General features: G+C 37.9%; 1 protein-coding gene across 1 annotated transcript in view; it reads left to right on the plus strand.

Annotated features, from left to right (window-relative positions):
- The window catches only part of LOC129761852 (prothoracicostatic peptide), an 86,734-nt gene that overhangs the window by 48,643 nt on the left and 19,322 nt on the right, over positions 1–18,769 (plus strand). The gene's annotated exons all lie outside the window — the stretch shown is intronic.

Raw genomic sequence — 18,769 nt, forward strand, 5'->3', positions numbered from 1 at the left:
CAGTTACTTAAGTTTAAAGGAGCCGAATTCTTAAATATAATTTTCAAACTATATATATAAACAATTTTCTTACATCTATGGTTAGTAAGGTGGAAAACCGATTACTCGCGGTGTACTCGAGTTTAGGAGGGTGACATATTTTTAGGAGAAGGATGGGATATAAGGAAATTGTAACAATGTTGATGAACACTCATTTCATAAATCTATTCGTATATCTATAGTGTATTTACATCTCAACTTATTCTACTATTTATAGCAAGGGGACGAATTACCCGCAAAGGAAGGAAAGGAGGGTATAAGGATGTAGGGACAATCACACACGAAGATCTATAGCTTTAAGGAAAACATATATATGGGACATGTAATCAAGGTCTAACCGAGCCAACACATCTCTCACCGGCACATTGGGCTGTCTTCCTCGGGCCCGAAGGGAGTTTTCTAAATTCGATCTGGCGACCAGATACACCTCGCACGACCAAACAATGTGCTCGATGTCGCGATAACCTTGGTCACAAACGCAGAGATTGCTGCTGGCAAGATTGAAACGAAAGAGTAGTGCATCTAACGAACAGTGATTGGACATGAGTCGGGAGAAGGTGCGAATAAAGTCCCGACTAAAGTCTAAACTTTTGAACCACGGTTTGAGGCTACCCTTAGGGATAATCGAGTGAAACCACCGGCCCAATTCATCTTCATTCCACTTGCGTTGCCAGTTAGCGATGGTATTTTTGCGGACTAAAGAATAAAATTCATTGGAGGCGATTTGACGCTGATAAATATCGCCTTCAATTGCACCTACCTTTGCTAATGAGTCAGCCCTCTCATTACCCGGAATGGAGCAATGTGAAGGGACCCAGATAAAGGTAATGACATAACAGCGTCTGGATAAAGCACTCAAAATTTCTCGTATTCTCTCAAGGAAGTACGGCGAGTGCTTTTCCGGCCTCACTGAACGAATAGCTTCGACAGAGCCAAGACTATCCGTTACAATGTAATAGTGTTCAACAGGTCGTGAGGCGACGCTGTCCAGCGCCCAATGAATTGCTGCCAATTCAGCAATATACACTGAGCAAGGATTCTGAAGACTGTGTGAGGTGCTAAAAAATTCGTTGAACACTCCTGTGGACTCGTTTATAGTTTATAGTCCTGTGGACTCGTTTATAGTGGACTCATCAGAAAAGTACATATTATCACAATTGATACCCCCATACTTTTCATCGAAGATCGTTGGAGCGATCCTTGATCGTTGGTAATCTGAATATCCATGGATATCTTGCTTCATGGACAGATCAAAATGCACAGAGGAATTGATGTAGTCAGGGAAACAAACACGGTTGGGAATATACGAAGAAGGATCAACCTGCATGGAGATGAATTCATGATATGAACTCATGAATCCGGAGTGAAAATTTAGCTCGATCAGCTGCTCAAAATTTCCGATCACCAATGGGTTCATGACCTTACACCGGATGAAGAACCGAAGAGATAATAAATTGAAGCGATCTTTTAGTGGGAGTAGGCCTGCCAAAACCTCGAGACTCATGGTATGCGTTGAGGGCATACATCCCAACGCGATACGGAGACAAAGATACTGAATTCGCTCGAGTTTAATGAGGTGTGTTTTGGCAGCTGATTGAAAACAGAAACTGCCATACTCCATCACTGAGAGAATAGTTGTTCGATACAACATTATAAGATCTTCTGGGTGGGCTCCCCACCAGGTGCCGGTAATTGTACGGAGAAAGTTTATTCTTTGTTGGCATTTTTTACTCAGATACCTAATATGGGCCCCCCAAGTACATTTGGAGTCGAACCAGACCCCAAGATACTTGAATGACATAGCATGAGTGATCGGTTTACCCAAAAGTTGAAGCTTTAGTTTTGCTGGTTTATGCTTCCTAGAAAAAACCACCATCTCTGTTTTCTCCGTGGAGAATTCGATCCCTAGCCCAATGGCCCAGGTTGAAAATTTGTTCAAAGTATCTTGTAAGGGTCCTTGCAGGTCGGATTCGTTTGATTCTACGACAGACACCACTCCATCATCTGCAAGTTGTCTTAGGCTGCAATTTTGTGTAAGGCAATTGTCGATGTCGCTTACATAGAAGTTGTACAAAAGGGGGCTTAAACATGAGCCCTGGGGGAGGCCCATGTAAGAGACCCGACTTACTGCCGAATCTCCGTGAGAAAAGTTCAAATGTTTCTCACAAAGCAAGTTATATAACATATTATTCAATAGAGACGGCAGACCCCGAGAGTGTAATTTGTCCGATAAAACCTCTATTGAAACAGAATCGAAGGCCCCCTTTATGTCCAAGAATACTGAAGCCATTTGTTTTTTTTCGGCGTAAGCCATTTGAATTTCTGAAGAAAGCATTGCTATTGGGCGGTACGAATTGAAGTCGGACGCGGGTTTTCCGGGTTTTTGAATAGCTATAACTCGTACTTGTCTCCAATCATCTGGAACAATATTATTCTCCAGAAACCGATTGAATAAATTCAACAAGCGATGTTTCGCCACATCAGGGAGGTTTTTCGGCAAGTTGAACTTAATTCTATCCGATCCCGGAGCAGAATTGTTACATGAAAGCAGAGCAAGAGAGAATTCTACCATCGAAAACTCGGAATCAAGATCGCACCTACCTTGTGGTATATCTCAAACAATTTTTTGCACAGGAGCGGAATCAGGACAAACCTTCCGTGCAAAATTAAAAATCCATCGATGTGAATATTCTTCGCTTTCATTCGTTGAAGAGCGATTTCTCATGTTTCGAGCCACTTTCCATAATTTTTTCATTGACGGTTCTCGTGACAAACCTCCCACGAAATTTCGCCAATAAGCACGTTTTTTCCCTTTGATTAAGTTTTTAAATTGATCTTCAAGGGCTAAATACGTTTGAAAATTTTCAGGGGTTCCACGTTTCCGAAAAGCTTTAAATGCATTCGATTTTTCTACGTAAAGCTTGGAACACTGGCTATCGCACCATAGATTGGAAGGCCTTCGACGAATAGTGGAACCTGGGATGGGTTTCGTTTGAGCGCGAACCGCGCTGTCATAGATCAAACGAGAAAGGAAGTTATACTCCTGCAATGGAGGTAAACCATCTCTGGAATTGATGGCTAGAGAAATCGCGTCCGCATATTTTTTCCTGTCAATGTGTCTTGTGAGGTCATATGCCATGTTTATAGATTCAGAAGAATTCGACCCAATGGTGATGGAAATTTTGATTGGCAAGTGATCACTGCCGTTGGGGTTCTGGATTACATTCCACTTGCAATCTAACGATAGTGAATTCGAGCAAAGCGAGAGGTCAAGAGCACTTGGGTTAGCAGGAGGTTTAGGTACACGTGTTGTTTCCCCAGTGTTCAAAACGGTCATATTGAAGCTGTTACAAAGGTCATATATCAACGATGAACGATTGTCGTCGTACTGTTCCCCCCAGGCAGTTCCGTGAGAGTTGAAGTCTCCCAAGATCAATCGTGGCTCAGGAAGGAGTGAGCACATGTCATCAAGTTGTTTGCGGCTAAGCGCAGCTCTCGGAAGCCAATACAAGCTGACAATACAGAGGTCTTTGCCTCTGATGTTTGCATGACAAGCAACAGCTTCGATCCCTCCAATAGGTGGAAGGTCAATTCTAAAAAATGAGTGACACTTATTGATCCCCAAAAGCACCCCTCCGTATCTATCATCACGGTCCAAGCGTATAATATTAAAATCGTGGAAAGAGATATCATCTCGCGAAGAAAGCCAAGTTTCGGACAGAGTAAAAACATAACAATTGAAGTTATGAATTAGAAATTTGAATGTATCCAATTTAGGAATAAGACTACGACAATTCCACTGTAAAACAGTGATATCTCTGACCTCTCTATTTGAATTAGACATCAAGAAAGATAATCATTGCAAGGAGGGGCCATGTTTACATCAATTGTTGCAAAATTGTCTTTAATACTGGAAGTGTTCGGACCCGTCTTTGATGGTCAGAGGGTCTGGGTTCACCAATTTCGATACTTCCTTCTTCAGTACACGCACTTAAAAACCGAAGCAATTTTCTCGAAGTAATTTATTTTCTACACAATTTTTTAAAGGGACTGACGCGGTTGGCTGTCTTATTCCGAATGATTTTACTATTTCTATGGATACTATACAACAGAAAAAACATAGCTTGCTTAGTAATATTTTAACGCGGGTGCTCGGAAGGAGCATTACATTGAATTCACGCGCGGCATTTGATGTGCGTGAACAGGAAGCATTGAGATGACAATGGTTCTGATGGAGTCGGAAACACTTGAAGATTTGATCCAAAAGGTCAGACAACTTTATAAATCCCGATTGGGAAGTTGAGCTGGACGGAAAAATAGGGACAGTTGGGGTTTTTGATGTCCCCTCGAGTGCTGGGTCGTTCGAAGATGAAATATTCCCACGGAAGCCAGGAGGAACCTGATTTTGCTTGTCCGCTGCACTTGATTTTTTAGGCAAGCTAACAGAGGATATAACCGTGGGGACTTGTTCTTGAACTTTGGGAGTGGTCACATTTTTGCGCCGGGGATTCCCTTTGAAAATAAACGGTGTGCCCCCGCTAGCTGTGTCCGCTTCCATTTCATCAACTGGCAACGTGGAAAAGGTATTGTGTGTTGATATTGGTTGTTCTTGTTGTTGGGTCAGTGGCGAAGCGCCCTTTAAAATTTCCGCAAATGTGCGCTTCGAGCGTTCCTTTAAAGAGCGCTTCTGTTTCTCCCAGCGACTCTTGTAAGTTTTACAAACTGAGAGCTCGTGTGGGGATCCCCCGCAATATGGACATTTATGCTCAGTCGCACTGCAGGATTTAAAATTGGATTTTGTTTTTGTTATCATTTATTGTATTTGTTTATTATAGTTTATATTGATTCGGGACAGAGGGCGCTATATTCTTTATATTATTTCTTCATATTATTTCTTGAAATATATACAAAAATCAGAATTGTAATTCTTATCGTTTTTGAGTTATGATTTTTTTAAAATTAACCGATAGTCCGAAAAATCAAACTTTTCTTTTTTCCATGAATACCTTTTTTTCAAGAAAGAAGAAGCTTTCAAGAAAAAAAAATCCAAAATATAACGCCCTTGGTTCCGAAACCGTGTAAACTATGAAAAACAAATACAAACAATAATTACAAAAACTTGGCAAAATTGGTTGTACAGGGTTTTCCATTTCGGGCTTCCGAAAGTATACAGCCCTGTGCTGACAACCGTTTGACATAGCTGTCAACCAAAGCGTCATATTGTTAGTTGAATGTCTGCCATTTTACAATATGGATCGTTTTAGCATCGCACAACGTGTTAATTTTGTTAAATTATACTATAAAAATGATGAAAAACCGGCAAATGTTTTTCGAGCATTACGGACGGATTTTGGTCGTCATGGACGGCCTACAGAGCACACAATCGCTAATGTAGTGCGTAAATTCGAACAAACTGGATCCGTAGCGGATATTGTGAAACCTGTGCATCATCGTAATGTGCGTTCGGCCGAAAATATTGCTGCTGTTGCTGCCAGTGTGGAGGATGAGGCGAATGTTTCGATTCCAAGGCGTGCTCAGCAATTGGTCTTGTCAAACACATCATTGTAGCGTATTTTGCAATTGGGCTTGCACCTACATCCATATAAAGTCCAACTGGTACAAAAATTAGAGCGTGGTGACCATGAAATGCGTCGGGCATACGTCGATTGGGTGAACGAACAACAGCAGCAAAATGCTGAATTTTCGTATCAAATTTTCTTCAGCGATGAGGCACATTTCGAGCTCGGTGACTATGTGAACACCCAAAATTACCGTATATGGGGCTCAGCAAATCCACACGTGATTGTTGAGAGACCATTGCATCCGCCAAAAGTCACTGTTTGGTGCGCATTATGGTCTGGTGGAGTCATCGGGCCGTATTTATTTGAAAATGAGGACGGCGAGACGATAACTGTGAATGGTGAGCGCTATGGCCGCATGTTAACCGATTTTTTTTGCCACAAATTGAAGATATGGATACGGATGACATGTGGTTTCAGCAGGACGGCGCCACGTGCCACACAACACGACCGAACATGGCCATATTGCGAACGAAATTTGAGGGACGCATAATTTCGCGTTTTGGTGATGCCAGTTGGCCGTCCAGATCATGCGATTTGAACCCGCTAGACGTTTTTTGTGGGGTTATACGAAAGACCGTGTCTATGCCAACTCTCCGCAAACTATTGAACATTTGAAAGACAACATTCGTGAAGTTATGACCGAGATACCGCCCCATATGTGCCGAAAAGTAATCGAAAATTACCTGTTCCGGATCAAGGTGTGCGAGGAAGCCCTAGGTGGACATTTGAATGATGTTGTATTTCACACATAATGGCATAAACCAAACTTTAATTTGAAATAAAAGTTTCATCGATATTCGAATTCTAAGTGTGTTTTATTTCAATTTACTTTCGGAATTTAAAGTTGGAAAACCCTGTACATCAAAAAGTACGTTACGTAAGACGATTCCGTTACTTCCGTTTGAAAAATGAGAAGAAAATATATTTTATCTTTCTATATTTTATATTTTTTATAGTTTAAATGGAACAACTAAATTGGGAGATTTTAGGAATATTTTGAGAGTAGATAACTTAAATATTAGTGTTTTTTAGTTATTATTAATAATTTTATTCCAAAAAATGCATAATAAACTTGATTGTTTTTATTAATTAAATTGAAGCTCTTTCTTTGTTCTTCAACATCTTACTCCCATGTTTTATAATTGCGCTGCAATATCATTTTAAACAATTCCTGGTGGGCCTTCGATAAGAATCTTCAAAAGCCACGATTTTACTCCATTGTAATCACTCCATAATAATCAATTAACTTTCACCCTAACTTTGAATTATTACTTTTTTATTCATGAAAAAAGTCATGTTTTAAATATAGAACTTTGTGTTTCAAACTGTTTATAAGAGAGTCCGGAATTGTATATAATCGAATCATATATAATCGTGTTAGTATATAATCGACCAATCTGTTACTTCCGGTTTCGTTATTGTGGTTTTATTTGAAAACCTGTCCAAGAAAATTAATTGTACTCTCGTTGGTTTGATCCTGCGATCTACGTTTTGCAAGGAAAGAATTTACAAACATCTCTATATATATATATAAATGTTCTGTTCGTTTGTGTACGCGTCAAAAACTCGAAAAGTGCGGAACCGATTGAGCTCAAAGTTGGACACAATATACAATCCACTTCAAGGAGTGTTGTTACTGCATAAAAAATTGGAAAATTGGAAGAAAAATGATTTTATACATGACCAGAGTGCGTTTCTGAAATTGAACTCCTCGAAAATCGACTATTCAGCAATGAATATTTGTTCTGTGTAATGGAAACATATTTTTCCACGTGTTTGACAAAATTATGAACTGAAATTGTGTTTTGAAGTGAATTAAAATTTATTGTTTTCCCTCATCTATGTCTATATACATAAAAATGTTCTGTTCCTTTGTGTGCGCGTAAAAACTCGAAAAATACGGAACCAATTGAGCTCAAACTAAGATACAATATACAAAACAACCAAACACATCTAGGATTGTTGTTACAACATAAAAAAATTAAAAATTCAATTCAACCATGCCCCCACAATGTGCCACAGCAAAGCGTGGCAGGGTACAGCTAGTTTGTTTATAAATGGGGTTAGGTCTTTTTATATTGTTGCTCCAGAATTGGACTTTCCTTGTACCCTTATTTGTGAACTATTGCTGTATTTGCCTCAAAGTAGAGTGTTCAAACATCTACTCTTCGGAATATGAATCATGCCCTGAAACTTGATTCAAATTCCGAACATTACTTTAATACTAATTTGAATGATGATTTCTGCATAAAAGATCAATTTCTTCATCCGTTTATGGTAGATTGCTTTTCTAGAAAGTAACATGAAAACAGCAAACAAAATTGTAAAAACAACTACAAAAACTGAAAAATAAACTATGCTCGGTTTGTACGGAATTTGCTAACGCAAACATTTTGTACCTTTTTTGCAAATGCTTAGCATTATAAATAACAGGCTGTATCGATACCTGCAAATGATGTTAAAATGAAGCCTGTACTCCAAAGAATGCCTGGGCTTCCATTATTCAATTATTCATAATATTAAATTTAGTAAATTTACATATCAAAATGAAGTGTTCGGAATTTGAGACAAAATGGTACGTAACGAGAATGGGTTTTCCTGTGCGATGAACAAAAGTTTACATGAGTTTTATTATCATATATCTAGCTGTCACCCATATTCCCGAATCCTATTGGTTTTAAACTCGATCATATTTCATGATTCGATCGAAATTGACTTCTGCATTCTGAAATCACAATCGTTCGACTCAAATTCAAATGATCTATGCAAATCTGGCAACCTTGCATTGACGCAAAACAAACGTCAAAGTAATTCATCCGTATTTGTGGAGCAATTTACTCATCAGATTATCAGTTTTTTCAGTATATTTCCTTGTATTCCCGTCAAAACTTTATCCATAATATGGGATCATTGTCATCCACATTTTTGATTGAAGATTGTTACTCTGTTAAATAGAACACCTATTTAATATGTACAGCTAACTCTTATTAAACGGTTTTATTTAGCTTGCCCTGTAATATGTTTGTATGTTTGTAACATGTTTGTAACATGTTTGTCTGTAGCGCTAACCCACATTAATAGAAATTTGACCCCCTTTCTGTTGACCGATTGATCTGAAATTTGGAACACACTTTAGTCTTTATAAAACTGCGTACTTCATGATCTCAAAAATTCCAAATCCCCATCAATATGGGTATCAAATGAAGGGGTTTACTAGTAGAATGCAGTTATTTATGAAAAAAGCAAATCCAAGATGGCTGCCACTACAAAATGGCGGACTACATATTTTCTCAAAACTCTATTAATATGGGTACCAAATGAAAGGGCTTGCTGGTAGTTATTTATGGAAAATGCAAATCCAAGATGGGTGCCACCACAAAATGACGAACTACATATTTTCTCAAAACCCTATTATCATGGGTATCAAATGAATGGGATTGACTAGTAGAACACGGTTATTTATGAAAAATGCAAATCCGAGATGGCTTCCACTACAAAATGGCGGAACACATATTTACTCAAAACCTCATTAATATGGGATTCAAATGAGAGGGCTTGACTAGTAGAACACGGTTATCTATGAAAAATACAATCAAAGATGGCTGCCACTATCAAATGGCGGACTACATATTATGTCGAAACCCCATTAATATGGGTATCAAATGAAAGAGCTTGAATAGATCATGAAAAATCCAAATCTAAGATGGCCGCAATCACAATTTAGCAAATTACTTTATTAATTATTATTTATTATTACTTTTGAACTGTTTGTATGTATGTAGGGTTGTCCCACATTAATAGTAATTTGACCAATAGGAAATGACCGAATTTATAAAACACCTTTATCTCTGCTGTCATTTGAAGGTCACATAAAACTGCTTATCCCATGATCTTGATAAATCCAATTTGGCTGTCGCTACAAAATAGCTGATTCCATATTATCTAAAAAAAATGTTGATTGAGATATGTGTATCAAACGAACGAACTTGACTTGGAGAACAGACTATGTATATTTGCAATCCACTCAATATCGGTATCAAATGAAATGAATTGACTAATAGAATACAATACAATGGTTTTATTGTAGATAAATATTCTTATGAAACCGATAATGTACTAAAAGCTAGAAAATAATTAGGCAAGTAGCAGTTAGCAGCTATCACACCTCTTCTTCATTAGACTAGAGCATTGATAAGACTAAAATAAAATCGTGGGGCACGTTGGATTTCCATTATCCAAAATCAGCTACTTCATCATACGTCCCATGTAATTATCATTTTGCAATCCAAGCATGTATGATTTGAATAATATCAATAATTCATTGTGCTCATTCAGTTTCCAGTTCGCCGACAATGCGCAACGTAAATAGAATACCAGGCGTATTACTCCCCGCTTTTTTCATGTGGTGGTGGGCAAAGAAAAAAAGCAAAAAATAATCTCAACATGACAGTTGTATAGACTTTTTAAGTATACAAATACTTAATCTACTTCTACTTATACAAAAATACTAAAATCGCGATTAAAAATAGGGAATCGGGGTGAAAAACTACCTCTTTTGTCTTTGATGATGAATTATTCAATGAAAAATCATCACACTGCAAAACAAAAGGCAGTTTTGAAAACTCTAATAAATTCTGCACAAGGATAATTTGTTACTTAACAAAAAAAAATTATTTTTTTAACGAATTCAAAAAAGTGTCGAAAACAGGATTATTATAGTGCTTTACAAAATTTTCTGCAATTTTAGAAATATCGTAGTAAGTTCTAATGTTTGCAGTCAAATTTTTAGCCTGTATTCCCTAAACATCTGTGAACGTTTCATATTGATACGTTTAGCCGTTTTTGCTAGCCGATTTTCCAAAGTTTGAATGAACGATTCGTAACTCTCGTTTTCATGCATTTGTAGACACGAGGATTGCAAGAAGTGATGATACTCACACGTATACATACGCATTTCCACACATACACGCACTCCTCACCCAGCTCGCGAGAAGGATAACTTCGCTCTCTCTCTCATCGTTTGTCTGTTCAGCACCAGAAACAGAGAAAGCGAGCGAAAAAAGAGTTGAATACTCTTTCCATCACCAGGCTGACTAAATAGTTCAAGAATGAAAACGGGATATATTTTGAATATAATCAAAAAATCATATTTTTTGAAGAATTCTCAGTGAATTCAGTGAATAAAACCGGCAATGAAACTAATCAATCAAACATTCTTAGATGTCCTTGCTTTGTTCTCCACAAAAAAGGATTTTTTGATTTAGTTGAAGAGACTTTGCGAAGGAGGTTACGATTTTTGGAAATTTCATAATAAAATTTGTCAAAGTTTTGTTTGGCGTTTATAATAGTTTTTATGGTTTGAACACTGAGTCCACAATATTGTGGCTAAATATGGATCATTAAGAAGAAAAGTCTTCAACAGATGCGGTACAACCACGCAAACACAGAATAAAATCAATAACCTTCAAGAATTCCTTATATTTTAGAAATTTGGTTTTCCGTGTTGAAAATATTTGCACACAACGCTCTGCGATCTGGTAAATATTCTTGTTTCCACTTTTTCATTTCATTATTTATAATTCCTGTAATCAATATAAACAGGAAGTTTTTTTGCTAACGCTACTTTAAATCTCTGGCTATTCAGGAACACTTGTGATGATTAGACTGTGCCAAAACCTATAACATCGAATCTGACGCTCGCTCATCATAGTGGAACGTCTCGATGTGCTCGTGTTTGGTCCGTGCTGTAGAAGTGAAATCATAGTGCGAGTGATTGATATAATACTGTTATGTGTATCTTCCTCCTCATATTGTAAATTCGCTAAGAATTGTTTGATCTTCTTCTTCTTCTTCTTCTTCAATGGCACTAACGTTCCTAGAGGAACTTCGCCGTCTCAACGTAGTATTACTTGCGTCATTTTTATTAGTACTTAGTTGAGATTTCTATGCCAAATAACACGCTTTGAAGGCATTCTGAGTGGCAAGCTCTAGAATACACGTGATCACAGTGCAAGTCGGAGGAAATTTCTTTGACGAAAAAATCCCCCGACCAGAACGGGAATCGAACCCGAACAGAATTGTTTGATATGTTATATATTATCCAACTTTAGTCCGTAAATGGTTTAAATTAATAAAAGTTGGAAGCACACTCATTTTTCCATATATTTGTTATGTGCATAACAAATAGTACACAAGTCATTCGTGATTTGTAATGCTCAGTCTCGCTCCAACTAGCGAGCAGTCAGCAGTCTCACCTACGGTTTTGCTTGACACAAGCTTCAAAAGCGAAATCGTTTCAAGTGTTGAATCGGTCTGAAATGCTTAAACGGTCAAAATCTGTATACTGTAAATTTTGGAGAGTGTAAACATAGTACAGGGCTCCCTTGGGTTGGAATTTTTATTTGGATATTTGAACCTCCCCTCAGGTGGGAGCGATCCTCATCATTATTTGGGAAAACGTCTGTAAAGGGGTTGTCTGAAGAATTTCTTTACAAAGCATTTTGCGACTGGCATGATCACGTCCAGAGATGCCAACATTCCTGATTTTTCAGGATATCCCAGACTTTTTGCCACGTTCCCTGATATCCTGACAAACATTCAATTTTGCCTGATTTTTATCAAATGATCCTGATTTTTCCTGATTTTTGTACTTTTTTATTTTATCAGATAAAAATATCCGAACTAAATATACCTGGATCTCTACCAGAATTTCTCTGGTGCAAGGCAATACCTAACTTCTCATCATACAAATCGAGTTTCAAATCGACTGAACAAGCTTTACCAGAATGAAAATCCCGAATCATATTCATTACACTCAAAATGTTAGATTTTCTAAAGAAGGCTGGATAATTTCCTTAAACCAGAATGACGAATTGAAGGGATTGTAACGAGATTATGTTACCATTCCCTTAGTAAAGATTAGCCGCAAAGTTATTGATGAAGAAATTCGTTTCAGAGTGTAAAATCACACAAGAGACAATGTTTGAATTGAAAATCAATATAATAAGATTTGTATAATCGAACCAATTAACATCAAAATTTGAAAACAATCTTCAATTCTTCCACTGCTGATATGCTTTCCTCATGTGGTGAGTAAATATTCAGTCCAAACATGCATGCAAAATGCAGAGCAATTCTGAATATTATTTTTTCTGTAATTGTGCTGCAGGTTTTGAGGAAAAAATATTGACCATTAAAGAAATTCGGCGAATTTTTACTTAAATCTTTACGATGTGTGGATCCCACACAATTTAACCAAAAGATCCCTTAATTGAAATCATTTCGGTTTGCGACTCGCTTCAAGAACGTAACGAAATGCCATTTTAAAGCGAATCGTGAAAAATTGGCTAACTCCAAAGTTGATCTTCACCCGAAGAAATTCATACCCTGTGTCTGATGGGATTGAGAAAGAATTCTGTGTTACGAGCTTCTTTCAAACAATCAGTCGATACTTTTCCATAAGTACTGCTCGCAATTGGACAACTTAAATGCGGCGATCCAGAACCATAGTCCACAATTAGTCAATGTGATAGGCGTTTTGTTCCATCAATGAAACAGTAAACTTCTGTCTTTTTGATCACTCTATAAATTATTTTGGAGTCTGGCTAGGAAATGCTATCTCTCTAGCCGAATTGACCGGCTATTGCACTTTCAGATTATTTTAGGTTCATGTTCAGGTCTTTGCAAAGTTGTCTCAAGGGCAAAAACTCTATGGAAAGCATAGAATATACTGTGAACAGTTTTCGATGTAAAATCAAACATATTCTGGGAGGATAATTTTTTTTAAGTTACGAGAAAGGTGGAAAATGATTATGGAACAAAATTGTGCATTTATCTGTCTATAAAAATTTTGCTTTTGTTTTCCCAAAAATCGTCACGAGCTTCTCGGATAACCTAATATGACCTATCCTGATTTCTTCCCGATTTTTTATTTTTACTTATCCTGATTGTTGAAAATTGTAGTTGGCAACTCTGATCACGTTCATTTAATTCTTGATTTTGTAGAGATGCAACAAATTTTGCCACAAAATATTTGCGCACAGACCGTCTCAATGACTGCTCAATTGAAACTCTTATTCGTTCCACATTTTCAGGTATTCTTCAACTCCTATGCCTTTCGATTGGGCTGCCAGAGTTGTATAATCAAACAGTTTAAACCCTTTCGAATTGATTTAAGAATCGGGGACCGGTTTTAAATGGGGAATGTCACAATGTCGACTGAAGCCTCTTTGTTTCGTCAACACAACATTCATAAAATTCGGGTATAAAGAAGCCCTGATGTTCACCCAACCAAACCATTATAGAGATTGAAAAACGAATCTCAAGACGGCATGGTTCCGGCCTTTCCAACATGTGAACAACAGTGAACAACATTCGGAAGGCGTGGTGCACAAATTACGTAACGCTAAAAACTAAGATTTTGAACCCTCTCCACCCTCTTACGTTATGCAAATACTATCTCTAACACACGGTAGGTAACCCTTGACTTCCCTCTCCATCCACCTCTCGTTGCCTAATTCGTGTATGACGCCAAAGTGCCACTTTCAAGTGAATCATTCAATATTGCTGTCAACACACCGTCTTGAATTTGAAAATAATTTATTAAGGAAAGAAACGAAACCCGATCCCATGAAGCTACTGCGAATCACAAACTGAATGATTGGATCATCTCAAATTGCTAATCATTTCTAAAACTTTGTTTTCTTTGTTTTTTGCTCTATATGGATCACAAATGGACGATAACTTTTGTACAAAAATATCATACAGGTACTCCCGCAACTAGAAAAGATAGATGGTCCTCGGATATGAAACAGTGTGACAATGATTTGTGATTTCCGCCTTGATTGATTCTCTAGTATTAATAGCCCCATAAATGGAAAAGCATTTTTCCACTGAATGTGTTTTTATCCACTATCCGCCTACCAATTAGTCAGCATCGGCACGGTATTCGTGTTAAATAAAAGTTGTAAATTGAAACGGTGTTTGGTTGGGAATCAAAATTTGTATCTGGAGAACACACAATTGTATCTTTGGCTAAAAAACATCCAAAAGTTGATCTCAATAAAATGATGTTTTGAGGGAAAGATTCTTCACATTACGATGTGCAATCTACCAATAACTTTTCTAGCATTGCGCCAACTTTCAAATGAGATGATGGAAAACCAGTGTAGAGCGAAAGTTCTCTTACGGCCAGCTGTCTTATTTTTTGTTCTGATGTTTAATTGAATTTTATTGCTTATTTTAAGAGGGCGCCTTAAAAAATTGTAGCACAAAGGAATGACACTTGTGAAGAAACTGGGAAAATGTGTTTCTTAAACTTACCTCATTGTATGGTCGTAATAATCGAGTGGACAAAGTCCGATTGGCCATATTTGTCATCGAACTACCGACCCGGTGAACACGGGTACACGAGTTCTGTTCGGGACAGTTCATGGGCTGGCGGAATCATTGATTCGTATTTTTCAAAGATGAACGAAGAAAAACGAACCTCATAAAAATCACCCTTTTTCTCAGATGGAAAGCCAAAATGGAAGAATCGAGATTCTTCCTTCATGGTAAGCTGAGACAAAGCAAACTTCTATCATAGCTAGTTACGTTGAATTGATGTACATTTTTCAAATAAAGCTAACCAATCAAAGATTCCTCGTGGAGTGAAACTGATTCTTCTGGATGTTATCTTGATTCGTATTCTCACGCCGCACGAATCAGAAGATAAATCTTTTTCTATATATGTCGATGTCGACAAACATACTGAAAATACATCAAACCGAAAGGTTGAGTGTTTATTATCTTTTGAACTTGGGCGGAAAAAGTGGTCAATGCGGGCATCAGAGTAGAGCTGCAGAAATAGAAATTCTGTCCAGAATCGGTTAACACAAAGCTTCCGTTCTAGCAAATCACATCAAAGAAGTTGAATGGTGTTTTATTATGGCTAAGCGAAAATTTTCATAATGTGGGTACAAATGCATTTTGCAAATTACCTCACTGGTATAGCTATTCTCACATCGGCCGTTTGACTGTAGTTCTCAAAAGACACACTATTTTTAACCCACTAGAAGGAATTGAACTCAAATGCTCAAGCTCGAAATGATTGACTAAATTTTAATTCCACCTCCGATCTCCAGGAAAATTCCTTGTGAAGCGAGTCGAGCGGTATCGGAAGTTGCTGTCGTGCTCTGGCTTAGAACCATTGACCCATGATAAATTGAGAAGTATCGCTCTATCAGGGACGAAACAGGTACAGGTACGCGTCCGCAGCAATGACCCGGGGGCCAATGTTTCCGAAGAAAATGTTAAACACCTTCACCTTACGCGTAATCCGCACAAAAGCGCTATGCAAATTAGGGGTTTCAAAATGAGATTAGTTTCTCCTGATTGTTGCACCCAGTGGGAAGGATGGAAGCAATCCAGTCTGCCCTTGCCGAATCGGATTGTTTTAATTGAACGGATTTTGTGTGAAAATTATATTCGCCACCATTAATATTAATTTGGAGTGACTTTACTGACGTGGATAGAAGAATGTGTACTTCGAGATAAATGTTATCGCTATGGGGTTCATAGAAATATAAGTTGAGTATGTAAATGCAATATATTCAGACCATAATAAATTTTATGTGTTAATCGCATTTGTATTCTACGTTTTCAAATCCATTTCAAAAAGCATCTAGGCCGAACATAAAATTATGAGGGTACGATTTACAAATGTGATTAGAATGTAACAAAAAGATAAGTTCACTCATAAACATAGTTAATATACTAGATTTGGAATTAATATATACAACATAGTGATCAGATAAGAAAATAATACTTCAGACGAGCTGGACTGGACGAGTATCCTGTGGAGAGCCATTCATTTTGAAAATTTTGAATGGTTGCAATTTACAACAGGATACAACGTAGCGTATACTTTCAACCCTGCTTCTCTCACTAATTTGCTACCGGTAACGGTATTTATATTTTATTCATTTATGAGATACTACTGAGGAAGCTTTGGACAAGATAATTCGTAGCAAATTGGAGTAACTGATTATTTTCTGTGGGAGGAAATTCTGTCTGCTCAATTTTCATGTTGGTCGTGAATTGTTAATCATGGTCTAATCGGAGTTAATTGCTCCAGAGCGACTACCTCGGAATCAAGAAATGATTGTAAAAATCTATTGCTGGAGTATTTTGTCAATAAGGACCAAGACTTCTATGATAGAGACATTATGAAGCTACCTCTAGAATGGCAACAAATTTCACGGTGTATATTTACCCCAAATCGGAAAATCCAAAGCATATTAAAAATAGTTTTGAAATTCACCTGAAAATAATTGATAACATTTTCCCCAACCTAATATTACAAGTATTACTATACCGTACTTGGTTTATGATGTATCATTCACAGGTAAAAATACAATGGGAACAACTGTGGTGTTGTACACGGATACGAATACGCACATTTTAATCGCGAAAATAATATTTTATTGTTGCAAATGCATTTGAATCGTATTATCAATGTATTAGGCTGTCAAAAAAGTCCTGCGGTATTTTTTTTTGAATTTTCATTTATTCATAAAATTAGTTACAATCATCTGTTTTAAGTCAAATATGCGCCGTTTTGTTCGATGACTTGTTCCCAACGAGATGCCAACTTCATAATACCCCTGTTATAGAAGCTCGCTTCCTTATTGGCAAAAAACTCGGATAGCCAATTTTCACAGGCCTCTTTTGTGGCTAACTTCTGACTACCTAGCTCGTTCGCCATGGACAAAAACAGGTGGTAGTCACTTGGTGCAAGGTCCGGACTATACGGCGGATGCAAAAAAAACCTCCCATCCGAGTTCCCGGAGCTTCCGGCCTCTGTTTATCAAAGATGGCCTCTTCTTCATGAGTGCTACCTTCAAGTGGTCCAGTTGTTGGCAGTACAGGTCCGAATTGAGCGTTTGGCCATAGGGAAGCAGCTCATAATAGATTATTCCTTGACAATCCCACCAAACATACAGCAGAACCTTCCTGGCCGTTAATGAGGGCTTGGCCACCGTCTCAGCCGCTTCAGCGGGCTTCGACCACGACCGTTTGCGCTTCACGTTATCGTAAGTGACCCACTTTTCATCGGCAGTCACCATCCGCTTCAGAAACGGGTCGATTTTGTTGCGATTCAGCAGCGATTCAAATGCGTCGATACGGTCAAAGATTTTTTTTGCGTCAACGTGTGTGGCACCCATACATCGAGCTTCTTTGTGAATCCAAGCTTCTTCAAATGGTTAATAACGGTTTGATGACTTATCCCCAGCTCTTGGCCGATGCTACGGCTGCTACTATGCCGGTCTTTCTCGGCTAATTCAGCGATTTTGTCGCAATTTTCGACGACAGGCTTCCGGAGCGTTGCGCATCTTCGACGACCTCTACACCAGAAAGAAAACGTTGAAACCATCGTTGTGCGGTGGGCATGGAAACTGTATCGGGTCCATAAACTGCCCAAATTTTATTGGCAGCTTGAGATGCATTTTTGCCTTTGTCATAGTAGTACTGTAAAATATGTCGGATTTTCTCTTTATTTTGCTCCATATTTGCGACACTATAACTCACGAACGACTTAACCAAACAAAACACTGTCAAGGACTATATTATAGCGCGCAAAAATAGCTTTCCAACAAGCTATAGTATGACTCGATACAATGAATACAACTAGAACTACGCGCTTACAACGACACCTCGCGGAAATACCGCAGGACTTTTTTGACAGCCTAATATAAACATGTGGACTGTTATTCCATCTGAAATAGCAATTGCTTGGCAGCAAGCCATTTTTTGAAACAATTATTTCAGTCCCTATTTCACAGTTGGCTTCACCAATAGTTCAGTCTGTTTATTTGTCTTATATCTTTAACAAACAAATTTCTAACTGCGTTAAATTGGGAGTAAATCGATCTCTTTCTTACGACGGGGAAATAAAGCACAGTTTTTAATACTCTTTTGAGCGCAAAAGAGTTGAGATACTCGATATCATTCTCCGAGAATCCTACGTTTTCAGTACAAACTTTAAAAAAAAGTGGTAATATACAGGAAAACCTGTTTTTGTACGGTTTTCTGTTCTTGCGCGGTTTTTTTGTGCGGTATATTCTGTTATTTATTGGAGGGAAAAGTCCACAAAGTGGGCGCAAAAC

The sequence above is a fragment of the Toxorhynchites rutilus genome, chromosome 1 (assembly GCF_029784135.1).
Source record: "Toxorhynchites rutilus septentrionalis strain SRP chromosome 1, ASM2978413v1, whole genome shotgun sequence".
Classification (NCBI taxonomy): Eukaryota; Metazoa; Arthropoda; class Insecta; order Diptera; family Culicidae; genus Toxorhynchites; species Toxorhynchites rutilus.